This window comes from Euprymna scolopes, chromosome 2, assembly GCF_053919585.1.
Source record: "Euprymna scolopes isolate OS-2025 chromosome 2, ASM5391958v1, whole genome shotgun sequence".
Classification (NCBI taxonomy): domain Eukaryota; kingdom Metazoa; phylum Mollusca; class Cephalopoda; order Sepiida; family Sepiolidae; genus Euprymna; species Euprymna scolopes.
The window spans coordinates 183,956,319-183,971,180 of record NC_136483.1 but is presented as its reverse complement, the minus strand read 5'-3'; the positions used below and the strand labels follow the sequence as shown (position 1 = coordinate 183,971,180).

Here is a 14,862-nt window from a genome sequence, read left to right as displayed (position 1 = left end):
TTTACTTATGTTTATTCATGTGTTCGTCATCATCGTCATAAACATCAAAGAGACGAAGCGTCCTTAAAGCAGGTTTTTTTTCCTATATGAACTTTTTTAACAGAAGATTATGTATACATACATACATACATACATACATACATACATATATACAGAAAAAGGATTCCTTCAGTCTTGACAGAATATGGACACCCACTGTAAGAGTGCCTAAGCGTGGAATTTTGTAGCAAGAGTTGCACAATCTCCAACCACACCTCTCCTGAGTTGACATTGTTGAATACCAGTGGTGAGTGGAGGTTCAGGACGACTGGAAACAATGCCGAAATAAGCAGAAAGCACATACAACGCCTAGAATTTCCAAATGGTCACCCATCTGGTACTAGCCAGGCTCAACGTTGCTTAACTTCGGTGATCTGATGGGAACCGGTGTGTCAACGTTATTGTGCCGTACATACATACATGCATACATACATGGTGATTGTCATTTCTTGACAGAAGAAGACTATCTTTTCCTTGCTTTATTGTTGATTACTCAATCATTTTCATGTATTTTTGAAATATCTATTTTTGTCTTTATTTTATATACACATATATACCCTTATACACACATATATATATATATATATATATATATATATATATATATATATATATATACATGTGGAGTGTGATCAAGATGTATCAGTTCCTATTTTCTGTGCGAACGGAGGTGGCTCTTCAGACCAGAACTGCTCTTACACAGTCTCTTGCAAAGGTCACACTTAAACTGAGATTGAGGGATGCCAACTGGTGCTGCTCTACTGTGGACGCTCATATGACGCTTCAGGCCTCCACTCGATTTACAGACCACAGAGCAAACAGAACATCTGTGCCCTGCAATGCTTTCCCCATCAAAGAAAGATTGATCTCCATGTGAAGGCTTGTGGCTAGCTAGGCCAGCTCCGGATAAAGTCATTTTACGGCGTAAATCACAGGTGTGGTTCTGCATAAAATCCCCCGACAGACCTGATATATCTGACAGATTTTTCTCCCGGATATCACGCTTCATTTTTGCATGCTCATATTTTTTCTTCTCAAAACTATCACAGCCATGATAGACCAAGGAGCGCCACTTTTTACGATCATTGGAACCACTTTCCCAACTGAACACGTCAATACCAAGAGCTTTAAGATTACCTTTGATGTTATCCTTAAAGCGCTTCCTCGGTTTATGTTGTGGACACTTTCCTTGTGTAATTTCACCATAGAACAGGAGCTTTGGCAATCTATCGTCGTCCATCCTTGTCAGATGTCCAGCCCACCTCATAATCAACTTCTCGATACAAGGTACGTCAGCCCACATGAGAACATCCATATCAGGTATAAAAGTGCTCAACCTGATGCCCAGAATGTGTCTCAGGAATTTCTGGTGCACTCTCTCCATGACTTTTATGTGTCTACCATAAGTTGTCCAGGCCTCAGAAGCGTAAAGCAGGGATGGTAAAATACTAGATTGATAGACACTGATCTTTGTATGAATAGTTATACTCCTGTCAGACCATACTCGCTTCTCTAAGCCACCAAAAGCCTTAGTGGCACGCTGTATCCTATAGTTGACCTCAGCATCCAGGGTTCCATCTCTGGTGAGAGTACTACCCAAATACACAAATGTGTCAACCACGGCAAGTCTCTGGTTGTTGACAAAATATTTGGTTCCACATACAAACTACCGGGTGGAGGTGTGAACATGACCTTAGTCTTCTTAAGACTAATAGTAAGCCCAAAAGATAGTGTGTCAATGTGATTGTGCCGTACATACATACATACATACATACATACATACATACATACATGATGATGATTGCTGGATCTTTCCAGATGATTGCCGTCACATTGAGTTCTCCCAATCTTGTCGTCCATGCCAACTCAGATGGCTGAACTCCCACCGCAGATTTGCACATCTTGAAGCAGATGTGACATACAAACTGAGCAATTTCCATCGATTTGACTTCCTCTAAAAGTTGAAGGGTATTCCTATGAACAATCACGTCTTCTTGTTACAAGAAAAGACTCCCCTTTTCTTGTAAGTAAGAAAAACATTAGATAGATCGAGATTCGAACCTTGTAAGCAAGGTTCAGAAATAGATTCAGAAAGGAATTTGGCATTGTTCACATAAAATAGTTTAGAGATGTTGTTGGAAAAGGAATTTTATTTGTTCAATTCTTTTTATGAAAACTGAATTAAAATAAGGTCAGAGAAAATAAAGAACAATGCAATTTAAATATGTTGAAAAATAGGTTAGATCGAAAAATAGATTAGTGAGAAATCTTTGTCTGCAGAAATGGTTTGGGAACATGTGTGAATCACGTATGTTTAGGCCACGTGAGTTTCTCCGTGAGTGGATCACGTTGAGAGCCATACATGACGTAATAGCAGAAAAGCAGATTCTCAATATAGTTTGCTAGTTTTTTAGTGAGATTAGTTAGAAAGAGAGAGACAGAGAGAGACGGACTCCAGAGTGGAGTCCGGACTGAATCAGAGGAGCCCCTCCTTTAGAAGCGAAGGGGAAAATTTTAAAGATGCAGAAACAACTGTGAATTCCTGGATGTGATCATCATTTGGCCGGTCAAATGGAATAAAAAACATCTCATATTTTTGTAACTGCCGTCTTGAAGGTAATGTGAAATCATTTATATGAACATTGTTCCGACTCATCTTTATAATGAACTTTTGTATAACTCATCTAAGTAATGTGTCCCCATCTCCATCTAAGAAATGTGTCCCCCCTTTCTATCTAAGTAATGACTGTCCCCTCTGATGTTAAAGAACTGATCAACCTCTCTCCACTCTAATATATGATAAAAGAAGGAACATTCACAGAGCTGTAAAAGGTATAAATGTATTCTCTCTTCTCTCCCCCTCTGTAATATCTATATAAATGTATCTTCCCCTCATCAATATGAATGTCACCATCCGCCACTCTCTCTCTCTAATATGGTCTCCTATGCAAGATTCTCAAACCAGCAGTAGACTTGCAAACTTTGCTGTATGATAAACAGATCGTTTGGTTTGGATAGTGCAAAGTTGACCTGAACAGCAGTTTTGTGAGACTTAAGGTGGTTGACGTAGCCAGCTTTTGACAAAAGCACTCGTTCACAAGTGTGACATTTCCAGCTCTGTGTGTCATGGTTAAGTAACGGGAATTTTATCGTCAAGTTCAACGAGTTTTATCCCGTTGCACGAGACTAAGTGTTCTAAAGAAATTTAATCACATAAAAAAGGCCAAGGTAAACCGGTATAAATTTTATCAGAAAGAAAAATAGGAAAGGAAGGAAATGTATAGTTCGGCTGGGCTGCCAAATCAGTCCCTCTGGCGGTTCTTAAAGAACACTTATAACAAATATACTTTTTACTTGCTTTTTTTCTTTTGGCATATCAAAGTTCGCAAAACCGCTCTGGTGCTTTTAGTTCGAAGGTCGCAACACCGCTCTGGTGTAAAACAGAGGCCGCAAAACTACTCTGCCGTAATTCCAAGGTCGCAAAACCACTCTGGTGTTTTCAAAAGCCTAACACCGCTCTGGTGTTTTATTTTTCTTCTGCCAGTCCGTTGTGTTTTTTTTTCTTTCTTTTATCGAATATCGCGAGACACAGTCAGAAGTAGTAGCACCAGATTCACCGAGAGAGGGGGAGAAAAGAAGGAGAGAAAGAGAGAAGAAAATACACCAATTATAGGGGGAAAAGGAAGGGGATGTAAATAAAGAAAAATAAAAAATAAAATTTCTACATAAGACCATCAATTAAACCTTTGTGAAGCTCTCGCTTCTGATTGCTGTGGGCCTGCTTTCTTTTCTCTAGAGCATCACAACTTTCACGTACAAGCTTTCGCCACTCGGTTTTTGCAGAGTAAGTTCTTCCCATGTGTCGATGTCGATTTGTAAGACTTTCAGATTATTCTTTGTAGAGTCCCTGAACCTCTTTCTAGGCTTGTGTTGAGGGCGCTTTCCATTTTCCAGCTCCCCGTAAAATTTTTTTGGCAGCCTAAAATCTTTCATTCGAACCAAGTGGCCCACCCAACGCATGTGAGATCTGGTTACAAGGGTCTCAATACTAGAGCAACATACTCTCACAAGGACTTCAGTATCGGGTACTTGTGATTGCCACTTGATGTTTAAGATACGTCTCAAGCATTTTTGGTGAAATCGTTCAAGCCATTTAATGTGCCTTTGATGAAATGTCCATGTCTCCGATGAATACAAAAATGTGGTCGGCACACAGGTCTTGTAAACGCAGATCTTAGTCCTGTCTGTGATGCCACGATCAGACCACGCTCTATTCTCCAACCACCCAAAAGCTACAGATACCTTCTGAATTCACCTGTGGATTTAAATGTCGAGACAGCCATCCCTCGACAGAGAAATACCAAGGTACACAAATAAATCAACTATTCCCAGTATAGCATCACAGACTATGATGTTCGGCTCCACATATGACTGGCCCGGTGCAGGAGTGAACATCACCTTTGTTTTAGACAGACTGATCCTCAGACCAAAGGCAGTGCAGGAGTCAGCAAAGCTATCCATTATATGCTGCATATCAGTCTCAGTGTGTGATAAAAACAGCATCGTTTGCATACAGTAACTCCTTGACCAAGATGATGCGGCTTGGTTCTAGCATTAAATCTTCTAAGATTAAAAATGCAACCTGTGGTTTGAAACGTTAATATGACACCCCTCTCACAATCTCGAAACGCTTGAGCAAGTAGAGCAGCAAAATATATAGAGAAAAGAGTAGGGGCAGGAATATCACCTTGTTTGACGCCATTGTCAACTGGGATTTCATCAGACAATTTTCCGTTAAACGAGACTCGAACTTTCATGTCTCTGTGCAGTTCCTTGAATATTCTAACAAAGGTTGGAGGACACCCTATTTTCTCTAAGATTAACCAGAGAGCATCCCTGTTAACAGTGTCACATGCTCTGGTTAGATCCACAAACAACTGATACATTGGTATCTGTTGTTCAATGCATTTCTCCTGGACTTGCTGGGCTGAAAAAAACCATACCCATAGTTCCTTTGCCAGAATTAAAGCCACTTTGTGACTCTGGAATAGCATTAGGACAAACATCCTCCAGTAACCTGTTTAATAGAAGTTGTGCGAGCACTTTCCCAGCAGCTTCCAAAAGCATAATCCCACGGTTGTGGTCACAAACATTCTTCTGTCCCTTTCCTTTAAACAGGGTCACCAAGACACCATCCATCCAATCCTGTGGAGCAGGAGCACCTTCCCAGATTTCCTCAACACAACCAAGGATAGCATTAGCAATATTCACACCTCCAATCTTAAGAAGTTCAACCGGAACACCATCCAAACCAACTGACGAACTTTCTTACGGATTCGTAAATTAAACTTTCCTCTCACCAACTTGTGATCGGTGTCACATTCAGCACTGCACATGACACCAACAGTATATGCATCTGGAAGGTCGTGTTTCTGAGTTATGATGAAGTCAATTAAGTGACCATGCATTGAACGTGGGTGTATCCCAGCAGATTTGTGCTTCAGTTTACGGCGAAAAAAAGTGTTACAGATAGGAAAATAAAATACTGAACACAGCTCTAGTAGCTTAAGGCCATTAGCATTCATGGTACCGATACCATAGCGGCCAAGAGAACTCCAGGTCTCATAGTCTTCCCCAACATGGGCATTGAAATCACCAAGAATAACAAGTTTTTGATTAATTAGTGCAGATGCAACAACAGAGCGCAGAGACTCATGGAAACACATGATGCCATCTTCATTCGTTTGAAGGGTTGGTGCATAGACCGAAAGAATAGTGATGAATCTGTTATTTGAGAGAGGAACACGAAGTTTCCTGATGTGATCACAGATACTGGCAGGAAATTCCGTAGTATAAAAAAAGGATGTTAAAACCGACTCCACCATTTCTACGGATACCCTCCGTTTTCCAATCCAGAAGAGAGTGTAGCCTGATGATACCTTTGTCATTTGATCTTCTCCTGAGAGACGGGTCTCTGACAGAGCAGCAATATCTATATCGTCTTCGTAGCTCTGCAGTGACGAGCACTGTCCTGCGCTCTGGACGGTTGGATGACGTTTTATCAAGAAGAGTGCGTACATTCCAACAGCATAAATTGAATTTTACTCCTTTTTGGAGATACATTTTTGTTTTTTTCCTGCTTACATGAACCACCGTTAGCCGCAGGAAACTAACCAGTGATAGTATGGCAGAAATTTTTAGTGCACCTTTTCTAGCACTTTCCCAAGACATTGGGTGAGCAGTGCTCTCCCTGAATAGGGCTGCCCAGTCACAGGAACCCCCACCGGAGTTGGTCTCTGTCATGTGAAGGCACATCAACGATGCTTATTAAGTAGAAAAATAAGTAATCAGCGTTAGAGAATAGTGCACATTCTTCCAAATTAGTTTATACTAGCTGGATTCCCGGCGTTGCCCGATCGTACAATACGCTTAAACATGATATTTTAATTCGTGCAGATTGCGTATGAATTATTATAGAATCCTCTATGGATTATTATACATTACGATGAAAAAACAAAAAAGAAAATAATGATAATGTTGTTTATTAAATTCCGTCTGTGTTTGTTTACAATATCGCATCAGCTGATATTTGGGCTTGACAAGTTTACAAATAGTTTTTCTTCTCTTATAGATAAAAAGAAAACTTTTGACACGGAAATATTTTACGTTACACCGGCCAAGGTTACACCGAGTTAACGTAAAATATTTCTCTGTAAAGTTTCTTTTTTCTATCTCTAAGAGAAGAAAAACTATTTTTAAGACCGAATTTTTTTTAAATTTCAATACCTGTCAGATGAATTAGTGTACGGAACGTATCTTATAACACTGCGAGAAATATAAATTACCTTTATGTGAAATTTGTAAAAGATAGACTCAGACGTTTCGGAACCTATGAAGATGGAATTCGCAAACACACAAAGTGACTTTTATGTAATAGTTGATATATTTTGCATATTTTTGATAGTTTTCTCTGTCACTGCCGCTTTCTCTCTCTCTCTTCCTCTATCTATCTATCTATCTTTCTTTCTACGAGAACCAAATATTATGTATTTTACAAAGCCATAAAATTAATCAAGTCTAATGTTTTATCTTTGAAACATTTTATTAAGCGTGTAATCAGTTATTAAGGAAAATGCGCTCACCAATTTTAAGAATCATTTTACGAGTAAGCATGAAATAAATAAGTTCGAATTTCTGTCCTTTTCTATAGAAACATTCCCGAGTTTGACGAGACACATCTGAAGAAGTTCGGAGATTACATCGACCGAAACCTTCTGAAAAATAACACTCAATATGAGAACAATAATCCGAAGAATCTCAATGATACGAAAAAGTAATTCTCATTTCGAAAATTCCAAAACGTAATTATACAAATGGGGTTTCAATGTTTACACGAAAAGACAGCCATACATGTACCAAAACCTGTAACTTCTGTTTGTCTGTCTGTCTCTGTCCGTTAGCTTTTCTTTGATGTATTAGTAACAAACACTCCCTTAAATTACTTTACATCAATATATTGTGCACCCACGTTTACACGATTGTATATACGCTGGGATTCGTTTTGCTCTACTAAACGAAAGATTAATTTAATTTGGACCCTAACGCATCGAACCCTTATTGTTTGTTCTAAAACAAAATTGTATGAAGAAATGAAAATTATTACTCACACATTATCCAATATTGGGTAACCCCTCGATATGAATAGGTCAGTCATGAAAAGGAAAATAACTGCAAGAAGAAGGAACGTATCTTAGGTTTGAACGTGATCAACGTCTAGGTTATATCATATGTATCGGTATTTTAGAAGTATAGTGTATTCCGTTTTTTACTTTTTTTCTAAGACACCATATCGCTATTTTTAAACGTGTTGTCTCCCATTTTTATTTAAACGTATCGTCTCTCATTTAATTCGATTTTATTAATAAAAAATGAAATCCCTCGATCCAGCTTATGAAAAGTAAGGGCAATTGCTCGTCTAAGCTCCAATCTCTGGCCCCTCCTCGCCAGTCTTTCACAAAAAACACCCGTCTGGCTGAAACCACTGTCAATAATTTTTCCCACTCTTTATCTGTGCCAAAATCCAAACGTAGATTCCATGAACAAAGCTCATTTCTAAAAAGTGCACGGCTGTGGAACTCTCTTCCGTTTGCCATTTTCCCACCTGACTACAACTTGGATGTCTTCAAGTCCAACATAAACAAATTCCTGATGAACCGCCCCTTAAGTAAGACACTTTATAAAATCTCCAATACTAACGATTACTACGATACTATCCCATTGATTACTGTACACACAATAACCCTTATCTCCGAGGGGCTTCCGGGCCTTGATAAGTGGCGGCTACAATGTAATATATATATATACATATATATATATATATATATATATATATATATATATATATATATATATATACTAGCGGGACTCGTGGAAATTACACAGCAGACTCTTTCATATGTCATATATCTAAGTTGGCATTATGCAAACTTCATGTATATTATTATAGAGCAAATTTTCTATCGATTATATATTATAAAGTTGTGATTTTAATAATAATTATATATATATATATATATATATATATATTTAAATAAGGGAGTAGTCACCAACAATGTGTATTTTTTAACATTATTTTATTATTCCGTGTCTTGGTTTTTCATTGAGAATTATGTTTGGATCATTGTAATAATGTTTTTAAGTCATTGAAATCGTTTACGCGCGTTTCAGACGGTCTGTGATTCATCCTCGTCAGAAATTATTTTCAAATGTGTTGGAGATGTAAAAATGGCGATTTTCGTAGTTAATTTGAAGTTTTTCCAAGGGGTGGAGGCTTGTAAGTGTTTATTATTCATTGGTATGCTGAATTTTTATTGCTCTTTAATTGGGCTTGTCCAGGGAGACGTTGACCTGGCTGTAGTCGCTATCTCTTTCTGCTAATGTTTTTTCTTTTTCTTTAGGGTGGGGTAGGGTGTGTGCGTGTGTGTTTATGTGTGTGTGTGTGTGCGCGTGTGTGTATTTTCTCTTATTGGTTTGGGAATGTGTATATTGTTTTATAGTATTTTGGGGTTATTTGCTTCCTTAGGAAGGCGGCTGTGGTCCGAGGTCGTTACTAATGTGTATGTGTATATATAAAGGGTGGTCGCTAAAAAAGTGGGAAATTTGTCAAACAACGATTTCTTTTTACATTATGTTATATTATACTCATAAATACTAAAAATGTCGTCTGTGCACTTCTCTGCAGCGTCAAACAACAATTAATTTTACAACACTTACACGGCACCAATCAAAATATAACAACCCCGCATTTTATTCATGATCTAAGCTGACCTTCAAATTTCCCGCTTTTCTAGCGACCACCTTGGAGTTCCTTCATCTATAATCGAAACCGAAACCAAAGCTTATGAAGCATGCTTGGTAAAATTATTTATTACAAGAAATAGAAGGTCATAACAATTAAACGACAATCACTCGGAAGAAAAAAAAAGATGTAAGTGTGGCGCAGAAATTAAAACACGCTATCGTATTAATATATGTATATATATATATATATATATATACATATACGTATGTGTATACATATATGTATATTATTCTCGTTCTCTTTCTATGCATGTTTATATATATATATATATATATATATATATATATATATATATATATATATATATATAGAACATATTCGGCACAATCACGTCGACACACTGGTTCTCGCCAGATCTCCGAAGTAAAGTTACGTTGAACCTGGCGAGTACTAGCTAGGTGACAATTTGGGAAGGCTAAGCGTTGTATGTATCGGGCCGACTAGTAGAATGGGGGCGGATTAATTCACTGAGAGAGATGCACTCCAGTCTCCGTTAAGACATGCATCTAGGAGAAGGAAACTCTGATGTAAAAACCTGCGGTCTGATGTATATACTCTGTGCTGTGGCAGTCATCTGCACCGACGGAGGTTAGCAGTAATACCAAAAAGAGTGGTTGGTTCTTCACAAAGTCTTCCACACGCTGCTATAAACAAATTATCTGTGTGGATTTCCGAGCAACTTATTTTTTGTGGCGGAAGCTTATACGTCGAAATTGAGGGAAGAGTCCATCATATCATATATATATATATATATATATATATATATAGAGAGAGAGAGAGAGAGAGGGGGGAGCGAGAGAAAGAGAGAAAGAGAGAGAGAGAGAGGGTGGAGAGAGAGAAGTTGATAGATAGATAGAGAGAAAGAGAGAAGAAAAATATACATAATCATGTACGTGTATCTACCGATGATGACATGCTTAGGTGTATTCATTATGCTCTCCCTCTCTTTGTCCCTTACCCTTCAACAAAACTGCCTCATCTACAGAATAAATAGGGTGGTGACCCGACTGCTGGGTTCGGCAATGTCAATATTGACCCAAATGCTCATTGATGAAGAAATTGATGGCGACATGTTTACATAATTACGTTTTGCGATATAGATGACTGATTAACATGTTTTGATTTCTTCTCCGATTTTTATCGCTCAGATAAATGATCGTCTTACCGTATGTTGGCGAATTTCTATCGCGGATTATCAGTCAGCTTCTTCCAAAACCTGCTTCTTTATCGAATACTTATCGCAAACACGGCGCTCCCATAATTCCTCAAATTATGTACGTTTCAGTAAAGACGGTATAAGGACTTTTACCGTTGGGATGGCTGTTTTTTTTTTTTCGATTTGAAATATAATCTGCATCAATATGCGTGCAATTAGAATTTTGTAACAGTGCGCGGACGCGCGTATAGCAGCAGCAACTGTATGCAAATGACTGAGTCGTGTGCGAGGTTACGTCTCAGAGAGGAAGAAGGAAAGGAAATGATTATAAAAAGAGATCATTGCGGTAAGAGGCGGCCAGAGATAGATGTGTTACATACGTGGGCGGAGAGTGACAGGGGAAAAAACGACTCATGGTCGGACAAAGACAGAATACTACGTCTTGTTAAGCACATTGGAGTACAAGAAGACTATTGAATAAGAGACAAGATGAGTACGTTACAATTAGATAATGAATTATTATAGTAAATCGGAGTTCGGAAACGGCACTAACCCTATACGGGTTTAACCAGTTTCCGCCAAAGGAATTCTCCATGGGAGTATGAAATTCAAAAGCAATCCCCAGTCACATATATATCCCCGTTAGGAGAGATGACGACGTTAAAATTTTGCAATACTTGCAGGGCGGTGTCGACGTCCGCCTACATACATACATGGAATTCCCAAATTAGTTACCCATTCCATACTGACCAGACCTAACTTTGCTTAACTTTAGTGATCTAATGAGAACCGGTGTGTCAACATTATTACGCCGTATGAAATCAGAGTTTATCAACATTATCTTAAGAGTTATTCTAACAAATATTTGGCCGATGTAACTTTAGACCTTAGCATGCATATTGTTGAACTCGGGAATCATTCTGTCGACCTCGAGAATCTGGATGGAATTCCAAGCGGAACACTTTGTTTAATCCACGGAGTAGATTATGTAACATAGTGCGGACACGCCAATGCAAATGCACGCAAAATGATGTCACCGCTAGGGAAAATAAAGACTTTGAAAAGGAGATCACGTTAGAGACGGGAATAACGTTCGTTGATTACGTTAGAGGCGTATGTGACATAACAGCTGTAACGAGAAAGGAAATAACTGTCGTTGTACAACGAAAAAAAAAGGCCAATTGAAACACTTGCTATTCTTTGTTTATTTTGCAACTGAGGCTACTGTAGTATTACATTAGTATGCCGGGGCAACACCAAAGGTGTGTTGGTTGCGATTATCATGATTATCCAAGCCAAAAAGTTTTGTGAGTTAAAATATGTTTAGAATAAATATTTATTTACATTAATTTAGGAATGTAACGTAAAAATATTATCATAACGTGCTTGGTAACGTTACAAATACTCTCGTTTCACCAGAAGTCTTAAGTAATTCGCAATTGTATTCTTAGTATCGCCTGCACTGAGGATTGAACCTCCAACCTCTAGAAGAGTGGCATTTAGAATTAAATTTTACTTAGTACTTTATATATTACGCCACGGATGTTTGCAAATTTTCGAGTTCGATAGTAAGATTTTCGAATCTTACAAGATACACCTGAAGAAAATCGGAGGTTACATCGACCAAAACGTTGTGAGAATAACACTCAAGATTAGAACAGTAGTCTGAATAATCCAAATAATAAACATCTTGAAGATATATCGACTGGAAAAAATATGTTTCTTTCTTTCGAACCATTCCAGAATTTTCAATCGGAACCATTTCTTAGATCCACAGAGATAGATTGTTCTCAGTCCGTAAGATATGACCTGATATAGTATGTCTTTTTTTTTTAAATCATAACCTCTAAAATTTTAAACGTAAGGAGACTATCATGTTGGATAATCCAGGTGTCCGGGAATGATGTCAAAGGAAAGCCGCACAAATCTTGGTTGCGGGTGCCCGGGAATGACGTCAAAGAAGTCAAAATGGTGAACGTAGACTACCAACAGATTACGTCAGCGATACTGACTGACATTTCAAGACAATGCGCGGTATAATGCTTTGACATCATCTGTGCAAAAACAAAAAACAAAAAAAACAACAACAAATAAACAAACAAAAAAAAACAGAGAATAAACAAAGAGAAGGAGAGAGCGACCACGATGGGTACACTAAGCGACACATGGTTGCTCCACTGCAAAAACAGAACCCCGCTACGCACGCCGTCACTAATGTCATAACTGTCATTCTGAAATCGAAAACGTTGTTTGAATAACCAAAATTACTTTATAACCAGGTGCGTGTGTTTTATTACGCTGCCAAGTGTATATATCGACACAATTACAAAAGTTTTTTTTAGAAATTATATAGACTGAAAAACACATTTGATGACCGGCCGCAGAGAATGTATAACAAATATTTCGAACTGATTAATAACTAGGGCTGTGACAACAGCATATTTTATTTTCATTGTTTTAACTCTCGAGGATATATCCGACACAGTTAGACACACTTAATCAACCGAGAACCACACCACTCTACATAAAAAAAACATATAAGGAATCAATGAATATATACATGAGCATCAAAACAAGGAAAAGAATATGCTGTTGTCATAGCCCTATTAATAACTGATGATCTTACATATCTAAGTTAACACTTTTAGCAGGAATTTTATGAGCCTTTTTAGTTTCAATTTCCATTCTATAGTTTCCATATTTCGAAGAATGCAACTCAGAAATGGCGAAAGTTATGTAGGCTAAAACAGTGTAAATATAACACTAGACTTGAATGTTGATACAGTGATCTATAGTCAAAAGTAGTGAGACTACATGTCTAAAAAACATGCATAGATTTTAAGATTCCCAAATTTCATACTAGAATTACCCATAACGTTAAAGCACTATGTAAAATTCAGTTCTAAGTGGCAGTTTCTTTAGAGGTTGAAAGTTCAATCCCCAGTACGAGTGTCACTGAAAATACAATTGCGAATTGATTAAGACTTCTACATGTATAACAGAGCGCGCACGGTTGTATACAAATGCATACAAAATGACGTCACCGGCAAATAAAAAAACTATAAAGAACATGTTAGAGAGGAGGATCACGTGCGAGACATCACAGCCGTAACGGAATGTCACGCGTGGCAGGAGAATGATAGAATAATTGTTGTTGCCTGAAAAAATAAGTTTGAATTATTCTATATCCTCATCTCCTTTGCGACATAGACTACATACAACGTGTGGATCCCGAGTGTAAAAGTGTATACTGGTATACCCTACTGACGGAACGAAAGCATGCTACTCCTTGGATTAAATATTCGTGCAGATTGATAAGTTCAACAACTTACAGCTGAAGAAGGTCTGAGGTATAATCAGTCGAAACCTTGGTGATAGTAAAACTAAAGATGACAAGAGTAGTCTGAATAATCTTAATTATAACACTTAATAAGAGAATAGTATTCCAAATAATCAGAAATCTTTAATTTATGACTCCTCATCTAAAAGATTTTGAATTCGTGTCGAAGATGAAGTATCTGCAGATTAAAAAAAAGTTAAAAAAAACTCTAGGGAATCATGGTTGCTTGCCAATCCTGCTTACTATGTATTCGTAATGAGGTTCCTAATTTTCCTATTTCCGCCTCCACCCCACCCCTCTCTCTCTCTCTCTCTCTTTCTCTCTCTCTCTCTCTCAAAACATGCATATTTGTGTCAAACCAAAGAGTAGTTGGATTATCAAATTGTCCCTCCTTTTAGATCAAACGCCACATGCGAAGCCTTATTTAGAGCAGATGGCCGAGTAAGGGTCAGCTGCGGAGTGTGGGATCGTGCAAGTAGGTCAAAGAGCGGGCGTAGATCTGGCCTTCGCGAACTCTGTGACTTCAGAGCTTTAGTGAACTGTAAACTGTTTTTGTGTGGTATTATGGAAAATAACTTACAATCGTTTGTGTATATTTGCTATGGCAAAATTTCAATAGAAACAAAAGATAATAGGAACAAAACAAGCATGTATAAAAATATATATATACATATGCGCGTGCGCACACACACATATATGCGTGTGTGTGTGCGTATTTGTACATATGTGTATGGTTATATATATTATAAAAACATTTCTGTCTGTTAGTTTCTTCACAATGACGTCATAGCATATATATCTATATCTATATCTATCTCTCTCTCTCTCTCTCTCTCTCTCTCTCTATATATATATATATATATATATATATATATATATATATATATATATATATATATATATCAGCTGTATGTACCAGGCGTTGCACGGGAATATTTTGCGACTCTTTTTAAACTTTTTTATTGC

At 37.7% G+C, this 14,862-nt stretch overlaps 1 pseudogene; it reads right to left on the bottom strand.

Annotated features, from left to right (window-relative positions):
* Positions 1 to 336: 336 nt before the first annotated feature.
* LOC145241955 (5S ribosomal RNA) lies at positions 337 to 453 on the bottom strand (annotated as a pseudogene).
* Positions 454 to 14,862: the final 14,409 nt, after the last annotated feature.